Consider the following 17,887-nt stretch of genomic DNA (forward strand, 5'->3'; position numbering starts at 1 on the left):
GGACGGGCGACCTCGTGGCTGTGAGGATTCAGGTGAAGGGACGTCGATCGTGGGACCACGTTTGTTAAACCTTTACAATAACTCTGACCGCTAACCCTAAGCCTGACTCCTAACTCCTACCTCGACCCCCACCCCAATCCCAAAATCTAATCCCCGACCCCGGTACCACAAAGTCCGAGCCCGTAACAAAACCCAATAATGAACAATCTGGTAAAAGAAGAAAATAAATTGCCACAACAATTATTTATAACTGTTGAAAAAGAAACTGCAGTTTTTTTAGCGTGATCTTGCTCTCATAAAGCTGAGCCGGAGCAGTGAGGTGAGGCTCCATTTATCACTGTCTCCAGCAAACATTAGTCTTCACTATGCGAGAAAATGAATGATTTTGCTCCCGTTAGCCATGGTGTTTCTGCAGCACAAGCTGGTTCCCAGCTTATTTGACTTAGCAGAAACACCCAATTAAAATTCCTGCCTATGAATCAAATACAGTTTAAAGCAGCTGGAGGATAGTGATGGATCTGATGCAATGCACTAGCAAATGGCACTGGTCCTCCCTTCGACAATTATGCTAAATACTCTATTTAAATGGCATCACTAAACTCAATGGATCTTAAGTATCATTGCCCTACTCTTCAAAAAAATTCCACTCAGATAAATGAAACTTCTGAGAAAAATATGAGGGAAGGAGAGAGAATATTAGTATTGGCATATCAGCTTTTGAATGAGATGCAGTTAGCAGCAATATCATGCAGCCACGCGTTTCTTTAAACATGAGCTCCTTATCTAATAGAATCAGCAATACAAAAATATCTGCAGTCATGTTGTATGAAATTTATAGCGGACAAACCATACTGAAAAGATTCTTTAAAAATCATTAATATAAAGCACACTCTTACCACTTATGTGATATTCTATTGGATATTTCTTAGTTTTCAGATTTATTGACATGAATATTCTTATCTTTGAAAATGTCTGGAATATATCCTCAGTACATATTTATTTCAAATATTAAAAGTAAACATCCCGGAGAATATCTTGGAACCTGACCGACTTCTGAGCTATGAAATCCTCTTCTGAAAACAAATTAAAGTAGATAAATCTGTCATTTATGTTCAAGTTCTCTTTGTCCTGGAATTATTTTTCCTTTCAGAGACTGAGTCAGATAATGCTCTTCTTATAATTCATAGAAGTATTTGGGTTTAGATACACATGAAAGAATGTTTGTATTAGTATCAAGTAAATTTCATAATTACAACTAGAATCAGAATAACTGAGGTTGGAAAGGACATCTGCAGTTTGTCTAGTTCAACCTTCCTGCCCAAAGCAAATGCAAAACCAACGCAAAGCACAAACATCACAAGAGACAACTGCATTATCAGTAGGAGAAGACTGTTTAAAAAATACATGTATTATACCTGAAATAGTTGACGTAATAGACTGGATGGCACATATAGTCCCTTTGCTGCTCTCCTGCTAAAAAGGCTAGCATACATAACAAAATAAATATTTAAATACCATGCATGTGTCTCTTCACGTATGTACATGCATGCTTAGTCTCTTCTCCCAGCACAATTTTTAAACAGAATTTTGCCTACATAAAGTCCACAATGGACTGCAATCTTTCTGATTTGAATATATTCTGGGATATGAGGGTGGCCAGAGTATGTATGCAGGTGGAAAGATTAGCTAATACAGAGCAGAAAATATGTATTTATTGATAGAACAGGAATAGAAATTAAGATGGTTTCTATGTATTGGTACATGTACATACTACTATGCAGCTGTAGATGCCCTTAAAACCCAAACCTATCTTTAACACAAACCACTAGCACATTAAGTTTTTAAATTAATCCATGTTTTAGCTGTCTCAAAAACCTATGCTTCTTCTCTTTTGTCATGGCAGTTGAAACTTGATGCTACTTTTCAAACATTTTGTAATTTGGGAGAAAAGTGGGCATAAGAGTATGTCCCTGGAAGGAATACACTCCTAGAGCAGCTGCAGTTTACTCTCATGATGTTAGTCTTTATCCCTGCAGACATGCAGCCTGTAGGAATGAAGAACAATACAGAAAGAAAGAAAGAGCGGGCTATGCAAAATCGTGCCAGCAGTAACATTGGGTCCCTTATAAGGTTTCAAGAGGGTTTTTTGGGGGGTATTCTACTGGTGGTTTGCACTATTAAAATGCAAATGCAGCAGTAAAATATGGTATATTTGTGCATTTTGTGGTTAAAAGAAAATATCCTGTTGCAGAAGGTCCCATGGAGGAAAGCTCACTTGTCATGACATCATTGAGAGTAGTCTCACATAACACTCTCAGGAGAAAGCTAACAAGGACTGCTGCAAATAGGATGAAAAATGTTTGGATGGTGCAATTCAGAACAGTTACCAAGGTTTCGTCATTGAAATAGAAGCATGTATCAAATGCATTCTGTAGAAAATGTATGCAGTAAGTTCTGTGGACAATCTTCTATCCTGGGTCTATATCCATCCAGTGTCACAGTCAGTGGTATGGATGGTGAAAGAGAGAAGGACAGGGGCTGAAAAATGTTTGAAGACTGGTTTAGAATTCAGTTCTCTTGATTTAAGAAGATGGAATTCATCAAAGGCAAATGGTTAATATCATACCCTGGCAGGAGATGATTATCTGCAGAAATACAGAATGAAGAACAACCCACTGAGTAGTAATTCTGCAGAAAAGGATCAGGAAGCCTGAGAGGATGATGTGATAGGCATGTGTTACAAGACGGGTTGCTGTGAGAAAGACAGCTATACAGGAGTGTATTAACATATATTCCTGGCAGAACATACAGAGAATATGTTCCTCTCTGCAAAGCTTATGGAGGAATACCACAAGTAGTCTGAATTCTGAACTTCAGGAAAGATAAGGACCAACTAGACTGAGTTCAAATGAAAGTAGCAAGAATAGCTAGGAAGACAGACCAAACTGACTGCTATCTCAGCTTCAATAATAGATTCAACTACTCTCACTTATTACTTTTGTAATAATGATGCGCTTTTTATAATGCCTTTTAGCTGATGATGTCTAAGCATTTTCTGCACATTAATTGTCCCTGACAATGACAAAGAGACATGTGATTATTCATTCACAGTTATGGAAACCAAGGCAAGACAGGCCAATGACCAACTCAAGAAGCCATCTAAGACTTCATGGTTTTCCTCCTCAGGAGTAACTGAACAAACCTAGAGAACAAGTTAACTCTTCCAACTTCTAGATGTGATTTTATTGTGTTTGCTTTCTAAACCATTTAATTCTCTTACTTTGTTTACTTCAGTGGCAATTCTACAACAAATCTCCAGTCACAGAGCTCCTAATTGCAGTGTCTCATTAAAACTGCCAGGCTAATAGGTACCAATCTCTTAAGTTTTAAGTAGATTTTAGAATAAAAAGGGTAATGAGAGAGACAACATTTGATTTCCGTAAGTATGTGGAAATGGTTGCAACAAAGCTAATCTCTGAGTCTTAATCAATTTTTGTCTTGTTTGAAGCTTGAACTAAAGGTGCAGTTCTCTTTCTCTTTTTAATAACTTTGCCTCAGCTTTGAAGTTTCTGTAAGCTGAGGATAGCTTATCAGAAAAGTCCCAGTGAATGAAAGATGCTTAAATAGGGCTACAAGTGAATGAGATGAATTTCAGTCTCCCTAGGAAGAGGCTGAGCTCTTCAGTATAAGGCATATACATATTCGATCCCAAGGCAGAAGAATGGATTTAACTACAGCAGATAATGCACAAAAATCCACTCTCAGAACCCCTATCTCAAAGGCTTTGCTCATGATGTACTCGGTATCTTGGATTGTTAGTGCCTCACAAGAGAGAAGGAGACATGCCCTGTTCTTTTGGGCTTGATTTAGACATTGCAGTACAGTATTGTACAACAGAGGATAACACCTTTAACTGCTGAAGATTTAATACCTATATAGGGAAATTATACACGCTGGCTTGCCAGCTTATCTGATATCATCATATTCTGAAGGAGCCTGCTTTTGTCTGGCTGAGGAACACAGCTTATCTGTTTTGTTATTCTAATTTTTGAGTAAAGACATGAAGGAATTACCAAAACTGGTTTTTTTTGGGGGGTGGGGTGGGGTGGGGTGGGGAAGGAGGGTTCATTGTAACGTAACAGTTTACAATGGTGCAATAATACTATGCTAGGGCTCATGGTGGCTGGATTCTAACAAAATAAAACAACTGTCAGGGTGTGGGCAGACATCCAGCATGCAAGTGTGAAAATTTATCAGATAATGACCACATTTTGAGCCTCACAAGCACTACTGGGCCAAGTCAGAGCTTTCCACCCCTCAGGTCGGCTGCTCACGTGACTTGTTTGAGTTCGTTCTGTTTGACAAAAGTTTGTCTGTAAAAGGAAAAAGTAAGTTTTTGCTCACCCAGCTCATTTTGACCAATACATCAGGCAGTGCTGACTCACACAGGTGGTGTGACTGTAGACACAATGTGTTAATGAGAGGCTGGGGGGAGCCTAGGAGCAGGAATATCTTCTGCCACTGACTGCCTCAGGGTGAGTTACCACGTCTTAGGTGAGGGAACTCTAGTTTCCTAAAAGTGCTAACTCAATCAACTGAGAACCTATAATTTTAGAGTGAAAACAGAAATGCCACTATTAAAAAAAGGAACTGTTTTATAGAATATGTTTAACAAGAATTTATTTCTACTAAATACACATAGTGGGGAAAGTGCAACACTTTCAAAGGATGAAAGTGACTTAACTGGCATTCAACTCCATTTTTCTGAATAAACTATTAGTCCCGTTAAAACAGTCTGCTTAGAGCCTATGTCATGACTGAAAATAGAAATTCAGGTCTTTAATTCACCATTAAGCACCTAAAATTTTACCCAGATATTATTAACATGGTAAAAAACAGTTGTACTTTCACTTTCCCTGCTCTCATACTTAACTAATCGATTTAAAGTAGACCTCACCGTTGACATTGTTATGATGATTAGCACCTATGCAGCCTATTCACTCTACCTTAAGAATGCTGCTTTGTAAGTCTGAGTTGAATCCTGCTTCTAAGGAATTTGATGGAAGAATTCCTTTTAGCTTTCATGAGAGTAAGATTAAGCTGACAGCTAGAAGATTTTATTCTGGTTGTTGCAATTGTATGCCATAATATGTGTTTTTTAAATGAATGGAGTACATTTCTATATGCATGTGGACTCCCCAACACAGCTTCCCTTCCTCTTTGGTGCAGGTAAAAGTTTGGATTAAAACCTACCTACCCACATACATACAAACACACACATATATATTTTGTTTGTATATATTCATACATATAAAGATTAAGTTAAAGACACTCTATGTCAATTTAATACGGGGATAATTTTGCAGATGATATACAGAGGTGAAGTTGAAGAAAGTTACATTAAAGGAGAGAATGAAAATGCCTTTGGACATTACAGTGTTTTGTGCTACATTTCTGACAATGACCAATTTTTTCCATGTATCTGCAATAATTTAAAATTCATGTTACTGCTATATAATTGAATTGTATAGCAGATCAGAATCTATTAGTCTACATGTGATTACTAACACTAGTTTAATAATGGGCATCACTACTGAACACTAGGGAAACTACATTTATTTCCACTGATTTTAAAGTAACCAATTCCAAAGACAAAGTTAAAGACATTCCACAGTATTCCCCTTTTAAAATCTGCCAGTACAATGCCTTACTAAAAACGCAACATTTTGAGCTATTATTATAATTCCCTCTCTGGTAAATAAAGCTAACTTCCGTGTCTGAGTGAATTTAGTGGCAATTGTCCTGTTTTGGCCTTGATTCCACAACAAGATGATTTGACTGGTCCTTATACATTGTCACACTGAAATTTTGGCTTAAGATTTGGTGAAACTTGTCCTGAAGTAACTTAAGTATATGCAATGATGTCACTGAGGTTAAACACATTTAAATCATGTTTATCCACTTTTAATTTAGGAATTACAGAGTTTACTCTGCAAGGCTTGAAATAACGAACATGTCAGCTTATCCATTTCTTGCTCACTGTAGCATCCTTACTGAGATTTTGAACAGATAAGTGGATGATATGGTGGGTGGAAAACTGGCTGGACCGCTGGGCTCAAAAGGTGGTGATCGCCAGTACGAAATCCAACTGGCAGATGGTTACTAGTGGTGTCCCACAGGTGGTGATACTGGGGGCAATATTGTTTAACATCTTCATTAACAACCTGGATGATAGGATAGAAAGCATTCTCAGAAAGACTGTGGACAATATGATGTTGGGACGAGTAGTCAATATACTGGAGGGCAGGACTGCTATTCAGATGGACAGCTGGACAGGAACCTCAAAGCTCAAGAAAGGCAAATGTAAAGTCCTACACTCCAGATAAAATAATTCCCTGCACCAGCACAGGCTGGGGGTCAACTAGTTGGAAAGCAGGTTTTCAAAAAAACCCGCGAAACTGAGGGATGCTGATGGACGAGTTGAGCATGAGTCCACAATGTGCCCCTGCAGCAAGGAAGGCCAACCACATCCCAGGCTGTATTAGATGCAGTCTAGCCAACCAATCACAGAAATGATTCTTTCTCTAGACTCAAATGATTTTGCCTCTAGACTGCATCTAGAGTATCGCATCCAGTTTTGGTCTCCCCAGTACAAGAAAGACATTGCAATATTGGAACAAGTCCAGTGGAGCACCGCAAAGACAGTCAGGAGGCTGGAACACATGGCATACAAGAACTGCATTTTCTAGGCCTTAAGAGAAGGTAAAGGAGAGATCTTACTGTTGGCTACAACTACTTAATGGGATGGTGTAGAGAAGATGGAGTGAGGCTCATCTGAGAATTCCACAGTCTGAGAAAAAGAAGCAAAAGACACAAGTTAGAACACAGGAAATTCCAGCTGATAAAAGGGAGAGAATTTTTACTATGAGGGTGGTCAAACAATGCAACAGGTTGCCCAGGGAGGTTGAGGAATCTCCATCCCTTCACCAACTGGACAAGGTCCTGAGCAACCTGCTCCCGCTGGACCCTCCCTTGCCCAGGAGGTTGGACTAGCTGACCTCTCGAGGTCCCTTCCAAGCCCAATGGATTCAGTAAGACCAGATTCTGTCTTTTGTTGCACTGGCAGACTAAAGTCTTCCCTACAGACGGAGACAGTGAGTTTATTTTTTAAATGCATTTTCTTAAGTTACCCAGTTAACTTACTTTTCTAGGCTTACATGGACTAAAAGGAGGCAAACTGGCACAAGATCATCTAGTACCCACATGAATTTCAAAGTATATGTATCCTAGACTGTTAGCAATTACTTAAGAGTTAAGACTGCCCAGAAAGACAAGTAACTTTTGAATTTTATTGGTGGTTCCTTCCCTGCACATTCATCAGGGTTTATAAAGCACCTGCAACAAGGTAGGTTTTATTTTCATTTCTTTCTGTAGGGCAGGGCTCCACAATCTATGGAAAATTCTCAAAGCGATCTCTTTGGAGGTGGTTGTCTGATTAAGTTTCTTCAAAATCTTCATTCTGGAGTATAGGAGGGATCATATCTAAAATATTCAATTATCTAGTTTCTTTTAAAAAAAGAAATGCCTTCAGTTCTAAGTTTTAACAAAGTGCTGTATTCTTTTGTCTTAACCTGACCTTTCAATTTGCACTACAGATATTACACTTCTACACAAAAAGCATGGGTTTAAGCAGTAACGCATATAAACGCTTTCTTAGATCAATTCCTGAAGTGTGATCTATCGTTATAAAGTACTTCCAACCCAAACTATTCTATGATTCTACATTATACATACATAAAATTGCTAACTCTAGGGGGTAGTCATTGTATCTTTTTCATGTTCGCAAAATCCCTTGCATAACGCAGCCACAAGAGGAAGCAAAGGGAAAATGAAAAACATAATAATACTAAAGATTGTATCAGTAATACCAGATTTCAAATAATTTCATAGAGATGCCACGGAGACATCAATGGGGCTTTGAAGCTGATTCTAAGGGTTCTCTAGGCTTTCCTTGGGAGGAAAACTACATTTCTTTATTTTTGTTTAATTGAGCCCATCGAGATATTAAGTACCAGAATCACAGTCTTACCTTACGGAATTATGATAATAAGGCCCCTCAGCAAATTGATTATTTCCTCACTTATCTCAGATGATGAGAATTTGTTACCCTTTTAATATTTTGTGACTGCATATTACAAAACAGTTGCTATTCAGTCCCATCAGTTATAAGCATGAAACAGCAGATTTGGATTTTTTTAAAAATTGCTTGGTAAGTAGGGGTGCAAGCTGATTTAGTCTGAGACCTATTCAACTAGTATCCATAAGAACCCCAGAAGCGAGCAGAAAGCTAACACATAGTGACAGTGCTTCCAGCCAGTCTCGGACAGTGCCTTTTTAGAGATACTACATGCATGTAAAGGTACAATGTTCATGAGGAAATGCAAGAATTCATCTGTAAAGGCTGCAGCAAAAGACCATTTTTCTGCTTTCTGTAATCAAAGGATATTTGAAGTTTTAATAATGTCATCTGAAACAAGAGCCTTTAACACTAAAGCCCATAATAAATGATGGAAACAACTAGTGTATGACTTAGTTCTCACAAGCAAGCAAATCCTATGTCAAAGTACTTCACAAAGAACAATTATTTTGTAAGAAAACAGCAGCATCTGAAGATGCCATGCAGAAAGCAACAAGTATGAGACCGAGTTCCCTTTTTATAACTGTCAAAGACTAAAATAACACTAGGATCACCCATATTTTGTCACAGAATGCATATAACCCAACAAAGAAATGCCGTCACCTTCTGGGTATACTGGGGCAACTGCTAACAACCAAGAATGTTGTGTAAGCACCTAATGATCAGGAAGAGAAAGAAAAACTAAATTCCATTTAACTGCGTTGAGATTTAGTTACAATGCCAATTGTAAGAATCCAGACATCTGTGCTGTTTCCTAATCTTGCATACTTTGAACACCGACTCTCTGATATCTTCTACCTTTGTCATATTTTTATCCTGGGAAAACGAAACATTTTACAGTGCAAATATTTTTCTAACGGATTATGACAAACATCTGTGTTGCATATCCACAGGTATGTCACTTCTGTGTTAGCCTGCATCATGTCAGCATAGCCCTGTGCAGGGGCACAGAAATCTTTTAGGTCTCTGCAATCTGAGTTTTCTACCAGTGTCACCTTTGTGAAAGGTGTTTGGGTTTTGTCCTTAACATTCTTCCTTTTTAAGCAACCACCACTCTGAAACATGCAGAAGACAAGTTTGGGGACACTGAAATAGAAGTCTGAGTATCTCAAAAGCCACATGTGGGGAGAGGGACATTGTGTACCGTCACTAAGGAGTGGGAACTAGGATTGTATGAGATTTTGCAAAAACAACTGCATTAATTTAGAAAGTGCAAGGATGTGGATTCACAGAGAAAATTACTATTAATATGACTGGAAGCAACCTCTGTATAGCTTAAATTTAATAGACATACATTCATCCCCCCCCTTTTTTTTTAAATTTTTTGCATTTCTCAGCTTCACCTCCAACATCCTTTGGGACTACAGTGCCCCAGTCCTATTCCCAGGGTGTTCACATGTGAGAAGGAAAGGATGGTACTTTCCTCTATCAAACGCTAATTCACCTGCCACGTTCTACTCCCTTTCACCGACATTTGTCATGAATAGGACAGGAGTTCTAGTTTCTTCAAAGAAAAGTGCTGTCAGTAAAAAACGCCATATATGTAATTTCTATCATTTGAAAATCACTTAAGTTGATAAGGATTTCAGGAGAAAAGGTTATTTTGCATCTTACATAGAATAAAACTAGCTCACTGTTCCATGAATCGAAGCTGATACAGAACAGGCTGGAAACATCTGTTTTGATACACTTATCTGTTAATGTAAGGCTGTCACAAAACTTGCATTTTGAAAATCGCTTTGCAGATTTAGGATAATTCCTCATGGATTTAAAAGTACTTTTAAAATTACTTTGGCAGTTTGTGACATTTGTATTTCTACCTTTGCATGTTTTATGGAATATGCGACTGAATTATATGCACTTTTTAGATCGGAACTCTGAATTTTCAAGAGATAAGTAGCACTTCTCAGCATGAACATACTGAGAAACAGAGATGAAAATTAATATTGAATTGTTTGAAATGTCAATCTTCTGAGTGAGAAAAGTGGATACAGTTACAGTTTAATTGCTTTCTACCTTGTGCAGAAGAACAGATCCAAACAGAAATTGTTTATCTCAAAATGTAAGGTGCAGGTTGGGGCACTTTCTTATGTGTGAAACGCACATCAATGAAGTGAAAAGGCACATCTGTTGGCTGCTGCTTGTTTTCTGGTGGCGGTGTTTTAGGCAGCCACACTGAATCTAGGCTTTCCTGGGCCACCTCCATAAGATTTTGCAACTTCTATGACTTGCACTCAGCATTTAACCTTAAGTAATACCGAATGTGAATACAAACTTATAAAAACTATACTAAAGGCTTTAAGGTTTATAAACCTTACAACATTATATGGCATCATTTAAAATTACCACTATCATCTAGATAAGCTGTCATGGTGCAACACTGAAGATGATTCTCTTGAGACTCTGGTATTTAAAATAGAAACACGGGCATTTTCCAGGCATTTCCCCACAGGTTATTCTACTACGATGAATAGCTGACCTAGGGCTGGGTTGTGGTTAGTATTTGTGAGGCATCTTGATCTTATTTTATGGAGATGAAATGCTGTGTGATTCAATGAGTTGGCATTACAATGAAAAACAGATCTGTGAAAGCGGTATTCTTCGTTATCCTAGATCTAAGCCTCCATACAGTTATTTCTGTTGTTTTGAGTGACAATGAAAAATTGTAGTGCTTTTTCACTAATTGCCCTTGCAAAGTCTACTGAGCTAAGTAAAAGGGAGCAGGACAGTACTTGTTCTGCATTATCAGAATGCCTTCTGATGGGGTACTACTTGCTTATATTCAGTCACCCAAAAGTTAGCCATCGAGTCTGTGGCTACTCCTCTAGGTTTTCACACAGGACCCATTCCACCACAAGATCCAAGACTTCAGCTGATAGAGGTAAGTGGGATAAACACATAGAGGTGCCATTTTCTCTCTGCTGTCCACAGCAGAAGCCTACCTGACTAGCTGAAACACCAGTTTTTTTAGATGGTACACAGTAGAGAAAAATGCCCCCAAATCCAGACAGCCATACTTAGGCAACAGAGAAGTTCAGATGCAAAAGACTTAATCTAGCCTTGAAAATGCTTGATCTTGACTTTGATACTAAAAATGAGAATTCAGTTTTACCAATTCCATTTTTCCCCCTAAATCCCTTCACTTGAGAATGTTACTTAGAAAGAAATGGCTGAGGAAGGAAAACTTTCCTAACCTCTATAACCACCAGGTCTGCTTGTCAGAAATATATTTGAGATAAACGGGAGCAAAAGGCAAAGCACAAGTGGCTAAAGGCACATGGAAAGTCAAAATCTCCTTGACACAAGGCTTTTACACTGTAATGGAAAAAATATTTAACATTTAAACTTTTATCAGTTTAAATTCTCAGCTAACTTTATGTATACAACACTAGAAACCAGGGAGTCTGGACTTTGCTGTATAGGTGTTATAAAACATCAAAGCTTAATTACGCATTTACCACCTTAACTAACATGTTTCTCTTCATTGATACAGAGTAAGGAGCACCAACTCTTGCTGCGTGACCATATCTTCCATTTCCTAAATCAACTTCTTGATGACAGCCTCTTCTTATTCAGGTATCTGTTTATTGTAATATAGGTTTTGCACAGCTCAACTATTAAACACAACAAATGAAGTGCAATAAAAACTGTCACAAATTAAACAAATTGCAGCATATATTCTGTCTTCACCTTCTTCTGAAGAAATGTCTACGATTCCTGCTTAATGCTTTCTGGCATCTTGTGCATTGCAAATTTATGCCAATTTAACATTTCAGTGACTAAGATACTTTATAAGTCAATTAAAAACTCAACAAAAAAATTCGTCTCTTTCAGATCCTTGAGATGTGTGTGTGAGAAATTCAGAAGTGCTCACGTTTAAAAAGGAGAGAAAACTGCATGTTGACACTCTAAGTGGGATGAAAGCTGCATATTTGATTTAATCATCTCCCAACCCATCCCCATATTCTCTATCAATGTACATTACTAGGACTTAGAATTTCTTACAGCTGCTGTTCTTGTAACTACAAAACTGAACACTGTTTTCACTTGGATTTATTACTAATACTGAAACAAACTTACAGTCTTAAAATGAGGCCATGTTCTAAGATAGGAGATCCCCATGTAGTTATTTATGCTCCAGAAGTCATGTTCTGCTGTGAGAATGCAAATACTTGTTTCTGACATGTTTTCAGCCTAACAGCTGAAAGCAAATCTTTCCAAATGTGAATCAATATCACACTTTGAAATAACATACCTGACCCTGCTTTGAGTGCAAGGCTGGGCAAGATGACCTCCTGAGGTTCCTTCCAACCTGAATTATTCTGCGAGTCTAACAATTCATTAGAGGTGTGAACTCCAGATATATATTTCAATCAAACTTTCTCAAGTTTAGCAATAAAACTTTGAAACAAACACCAGTTATTTCAGGCACCCAAATAGATCCACATTGCTCATGAGATGAAAAGGCACACACTCAGCAGCAATTTACGCATTCCCTAGAATTTTTTCATCAGTCAACAATAGTGGGACAGTAATACAGGGTGAGATCCATTTTAGCACGTCAGATAAAATAAATCACTTTCTCGGAGTCTTTCTCTCTCAGTCAACTATAAGGCAGTCTAATACAGGTACCTTATATTGGACATGAACTTTTAGACACCTAGCAAGATTAAGCAGGTTTCAACACACATCAAGTAACAATTTAATTGATATGCTGTTGTTGAATTTTGTGTATATCTTATAACTGCATTACCAACACATGAGCAGTGAATTGAGAATAATTCAGTACTGACATCTTGTAGCCCCCAACTCAGGAACAATTATTAAAAAATGACCCCTGCTACAGGCCCTGTTTCAGGACTTGATTCAAAACCTTCTGAAGGCAGCAGAAATTGTACCACTAACATAACTATCTGAATCATGCTTTTACAGCGATAGCCACAAAAAGGATGTCTTAAGCATTGCAACACTTCAATTTATCTCGTCAAACTCTCTAGCATCTAGAGCCCTGAACAGACACACGGATTCTCTACACATTTTAAGGGAAGAGATACATTCTACACAGCACGAGAAGTCAACAAAAACCTTTAAGTGGAATTGTCCTTTTTATTCAAGGGTGAGTGATCAAAATACTTCCAGTCTCTAAAAACATCTTTTATTTAACCACAAAAATACAGGCCAAGAGGCCAAGAGAAAGAATGGTGCTCTTGAATTACTAGTACAATACTTCTCTCAATCAACAGTGACCCAAAATAGCATTAGAAACCACTGTCAGGATAAGAGAAAACTGATAGAAAGACCTGAAGCACAAAACTGTGTATTGAAATTTTATAAATTTTACCTCCAGCTCTGCATTCACCCCAAAGCCCATACCCTGTGGACTTCTATTAGTATTTCATTTCATACTGTTTAGTGATAAGTTCCAGACTGTACTTCAAGAGGGCAAATCCTATATTGTACATATTCTGCATTATATAAATAGTGACAAATTTCTCATCTGGGGCAGCTTGAAAAATCAGCTTAACTCTTCTGAAAGACCACCTACTGCACTTTAAAATGCCACAGTAATTGTAATTTAAAATCAAAGGTAAATGCTGTGCATATACAAGAACAATGCAAACGCAAATTTTGGGGACAGAGATTCATCCTTGAAAAATTTCACTGACAGGGACAGTCTGTACCTGCTTTTGTAGGTAGAATAACAAGTCACATAGTTTTCAATTAACTGTAGACTTCATATTCTCTTTTGTTAAAGAGGTCATGGATGGCAGCAGAGAGGAAAACTGCTGGCTGTGTTTCAGATAAAAGAAAAGATGAAGCTGGCTCGTTCCTCAGGATCAAATGGGGAATCTCGGTTTGGAAAACCTTCTCCCATGCAGAGTGAGGAGAGGGAATAGCAAGAAGGGAGGTTGCTGCACCAGTGCTGGCTGGGAGACTCTATGGAGGAAAAGAGATTTTATCTAAAGTAGGACACAGGTCTACAGTGCAGGCTCAGATGATCCACAGAAAGTTTCCTAGAAGCCCAGAGGACTGTGTGGAAGGTGTCTGAATCAGAAAGCCACTGAAGATTGCTGGAGCAGGCTGCAAGGAAACAATTCATCCTGCAAAGACTCTGTTTACAGAAGATGGCTTTATTTTTAAGCCTTTCTGCTCTGCCCAGCTGATCCAAGTTTCCTCTATTTAAAGAAAAAAACCTTATACTAAGTTAGCAATTTTTTGACATCATTCCAAGAAAGTGTGGCTTTAGAGAATAAAAGTCTGTAGGTGCGCCTACTGTAGGGAAGATGGTGGCACTGCTCCGGTGCGCGGTGCTGGCCTGCCGTGGCGCTGCCAGAAGCAGCAGGTCTGCAGGTAATCCTCAAGTTAAAAACGACATTCCTGGGGGGGGGGGGAAATAATGCCATATCCTCAAATTAAGGCACCTATATAGCGCTGAGGGACACAGAAGGGTAGGTTTGTTATTCTACTTTCCCCTCCTTCCCCCTTTTTTTGAGAGAGAGGGAAACATAAAGGAAGAAGGAAGGAACATGGGGATGACATAAGTGCACAGAGGTCTTGGAGGACCTGTGGGATAAAAGTGATTTTCTTCTATCTAAATGACTAATCAAAAGCAAAAAAATGTGGGTTTTGGGCAACTTGGAGGCATCTAGTGGGGCTGGGGGGAGAAGTTAATGGCCCCCTGGAGAAGCTTAGCAGGGACAGAACCTGCTTCGAGGAAAGAAAACAAGCCTTCCAAAAAGCTTACAGAGCATGTGAGAAGAAGCAGGAAGATGCTGGGGTACCAGAGGGACAGAGGGGCACTGTGCAGCCTAGACCTTGGAGACCAGAGAAGAACAAACCAGGCACTACCAGTAGTGGGTCTTCTCAAGACCCACAGCACCTCTTCCCTCCGCTGTGGCACTGCTGGGAGACAGAGAATGCTGATAAACCTTCCCATGGGGTGCACTCTTGGGAAGCAACATAGAGTGGGTACTACTTCATGCAGACGAGGGTCCTGAAAGGCAACTGGAAAATGAACGTGGTCTGACTGTGACCAGGAACGCACACTGGGTGCTGGATTATCTAGCGCCAGTACTAAGTAGGCCAGGTTTGCCATGTCGTTGAGTGCAGTTTAATTTTGGGAAGGAGAAAAATGAATCTGCCCGCTGTCTCTGCCTAGAGACACATGGCATAATGCAAAAGCGATGGAGAAGGAGAAAAAAGAGGGTCCTTTTAAGGACATGGAGCGTGCCTGAAATGAAACCCAGGAAGAAGACCTCACTACGAACAAAGAAAGTGCTGTTATGGGGATGGCTCAGATAAATTACAAGAGAAGCGTGACACCAACCTGTAGCAATATAACAACACACTTGATAGATCTATGTGAAAAACAGACTGGTCAGTTCAATGAAGTCTAGAAAGAAACTTCTGGCCATTTAAAAGAAGTGTCTTTTTGTTTGTTTTGTAGTTCGGTACAGGTGAGTCTGGATTTCAGCAAGCTGATGTATTTGCCAGGTGCCTCAACACTGATTTATGGGCTGCTTGGCAGCAGCAGAAAGAAATATTTCATTCTCTGGCACATTTCAGTAAAAATTTGTCAGCCGGGAATGGAGCCACAGCACAACTGAAAAGAAAGCTTTATAGATGCATTAAAAAACCCCAACCAACTCAATTCTACTTATGTAATTTTACTATATATACAGTTGGAAAATTCACCTTTAAAAAAGCTTATCTTAAGGGGCAAATTCCAGTTTGGGAGGCAGAGTTTGTCACCGCAAGAATATGATGCATAAACAAAAACTGCAAAGGGGAAAGATAAAGAGGAGGTCGATTCTGCTTAGGCAGAAAGATGCTGGAGCGACTAGCCTGAAGAAGCCCCTTCTGAGTCCTCCTTTCCATAACAACAGCACTGTAGAACATGTGGAACTGTAATCACAAAAAATGGATCGCCTACAACCTGAGTTGAAATCCTTGACCATTCCAGGTGTTTAGCATTTCTGAAAATCAGCACTATGATAGACCCTATTTGCTAAAGTATATTCAGGAACAAGAGAAATAATGACTGTTATTACTGTTTCTTTGAAGTTCAATGATGAAAGCCAAAGAAATGAACATATAAAGATCACAGCTGAAATGGTTCAGGAATTACAGTCATAACTTCCCTGTCATATGGGCGTGTTTAAACTGCAGCAAATTTGTATTGCAGTTATGAAGTACAATTCCCCAGAATCACCCCACAAATAACTTAAATCTGAGCAGCACTGTACAGCCATTACAAGTTGGCTACATAAATAAATTTATTAGGTAATTATTTTCAACAGACTTTTTCCACCTTTTTAAAATTCATCTTTGTTTATGTCACATGTTCTTCAAGAATTTAATAAAATATTAAAATGTTGAGGTTGTGCAAGCTTGCTATCCATAATTTATCCAGTATTTTGAATGGCACATCATATTAAGACAGCTGAATTTCACATGTATAGCCTTACTTTCCTAAATGAAATTTTCAGATTTGGGAAGGAAATAAAACTTTCAATTAAAAAATAATAATCAGAGCACAGAAAAGGCAACCATATATAGTCTAACTCATGGCATTACAAACCACATTTATACTCTGTAAATTCAACTGTAAAGGTTTTCTTGTCATATCAATAAGTAGGGATAAGAGATTATAGAAGATAACTCAGTATGAACATGGTTTGTGAACCCTGTAGAGGAAGTCCCACAAATAAAGGAATAAGATGTTAAATAATAGAGACTATGACATGCTGTAGACTGAATGTGGAGGTGGGATCATGAGAGAAAAAAAAAAGGGCCATTATTAATCCAGATTAGATGGCCTGTTATACTTGCTTCAGCAGTAATTTCTACTTTAAAATACCTAGAAAACAACAAAAACCCACTAAGAACACATATGCAGCACGCTTCCCAAAAGCTGAACACAATAGAACATATCTAATAGAACAAATCTAATTTCATGCCAATTTTATCAGCTATAATATGAGCAAAAGCTGAACAAGCAGGCTGGTCTTGAAGGTAAAGCATCAGTCTTGAGTTCAATCCCTGGGCAATCACAGCACATTTACACTGCTCACCAACCTGTACCTCTATTTGCTTTACAACATTTGTCAGTGAAGTCTCTTTAGTTTGTACAATATGTGAGAAGAGTGATTGCCTTGTTTTAACAACTTGCAGAGCACTGCTGTCATGCAGCACTAACCCTGAGATAGCACTGGATACAAATAATAAAATATTATGATCAAAGTATCTATTTGTGGAATTCTGTAATTAAAAGCAGAGGAGGAGTAGCATGCTGTCATGATAACAAATTAACAAGTTAGCAAAAATGAATAAAAAATATGCTCTTAATGTACAGAAGAAGTAGAAATGATTTTGTCATGACTGTTGAAATAGTTCAAAATCAAGGAAGTGATTATTTTTCAAAGACAGAACATGAAATAAAAATTCAACGATCCACAGTGTTTGGATGAATTTCAGCTAAAAAACCCCACTAAAACCCCAAACAAGATAAAAAATCTCCAAACCCCCAAGATGTTTGCTCACCATACCATCAGAATTCAAGGGCAACAATGATTTATGTAAATTATTGTCCTCTTCCTTAACTGCATATGTGTTTGTGAATCAAGCATTTCCCACTTCTCTTGCTGGAGCTACTAATCTGCCCAGTAAACTCCTGGAACCATCTTAAAA

At 38.4% G+C, this 17,887-nt stretch overlaps 1 protein-coding gene across 1 annotated transcript in view; it reads right to left on the reverse strand.

The window, feature by feature from the left end:
• CTNND2 (catenin (cadherin-associated protein), delta 2) overlaps positions 1 to 17,887 on the reverse strand; it is a 538,576-nt gene that overhangs the window by 55,820 nt on the left and 464,869 nt on the right. The gene's annotated exons all lie outside the window — the stretch shown is intronic.

Source organism: Haliaeetus leucocephalus, unplaced genomic scaffold (genome assembly GCF_000737465.1).
Source record: "Haliaeetus leucocephalus isolate CR32 unplaced genomic scaffold, Haliaeetus_leucocephalus-4.0 Scaffold328, whole genome shotgun sequence".
NCBI lineage: Eukaryota > Metazoa > Chordata > Aves > Accipitriformes > Accipitridae > Haliaeetus > Haliaeetus leucocephalus.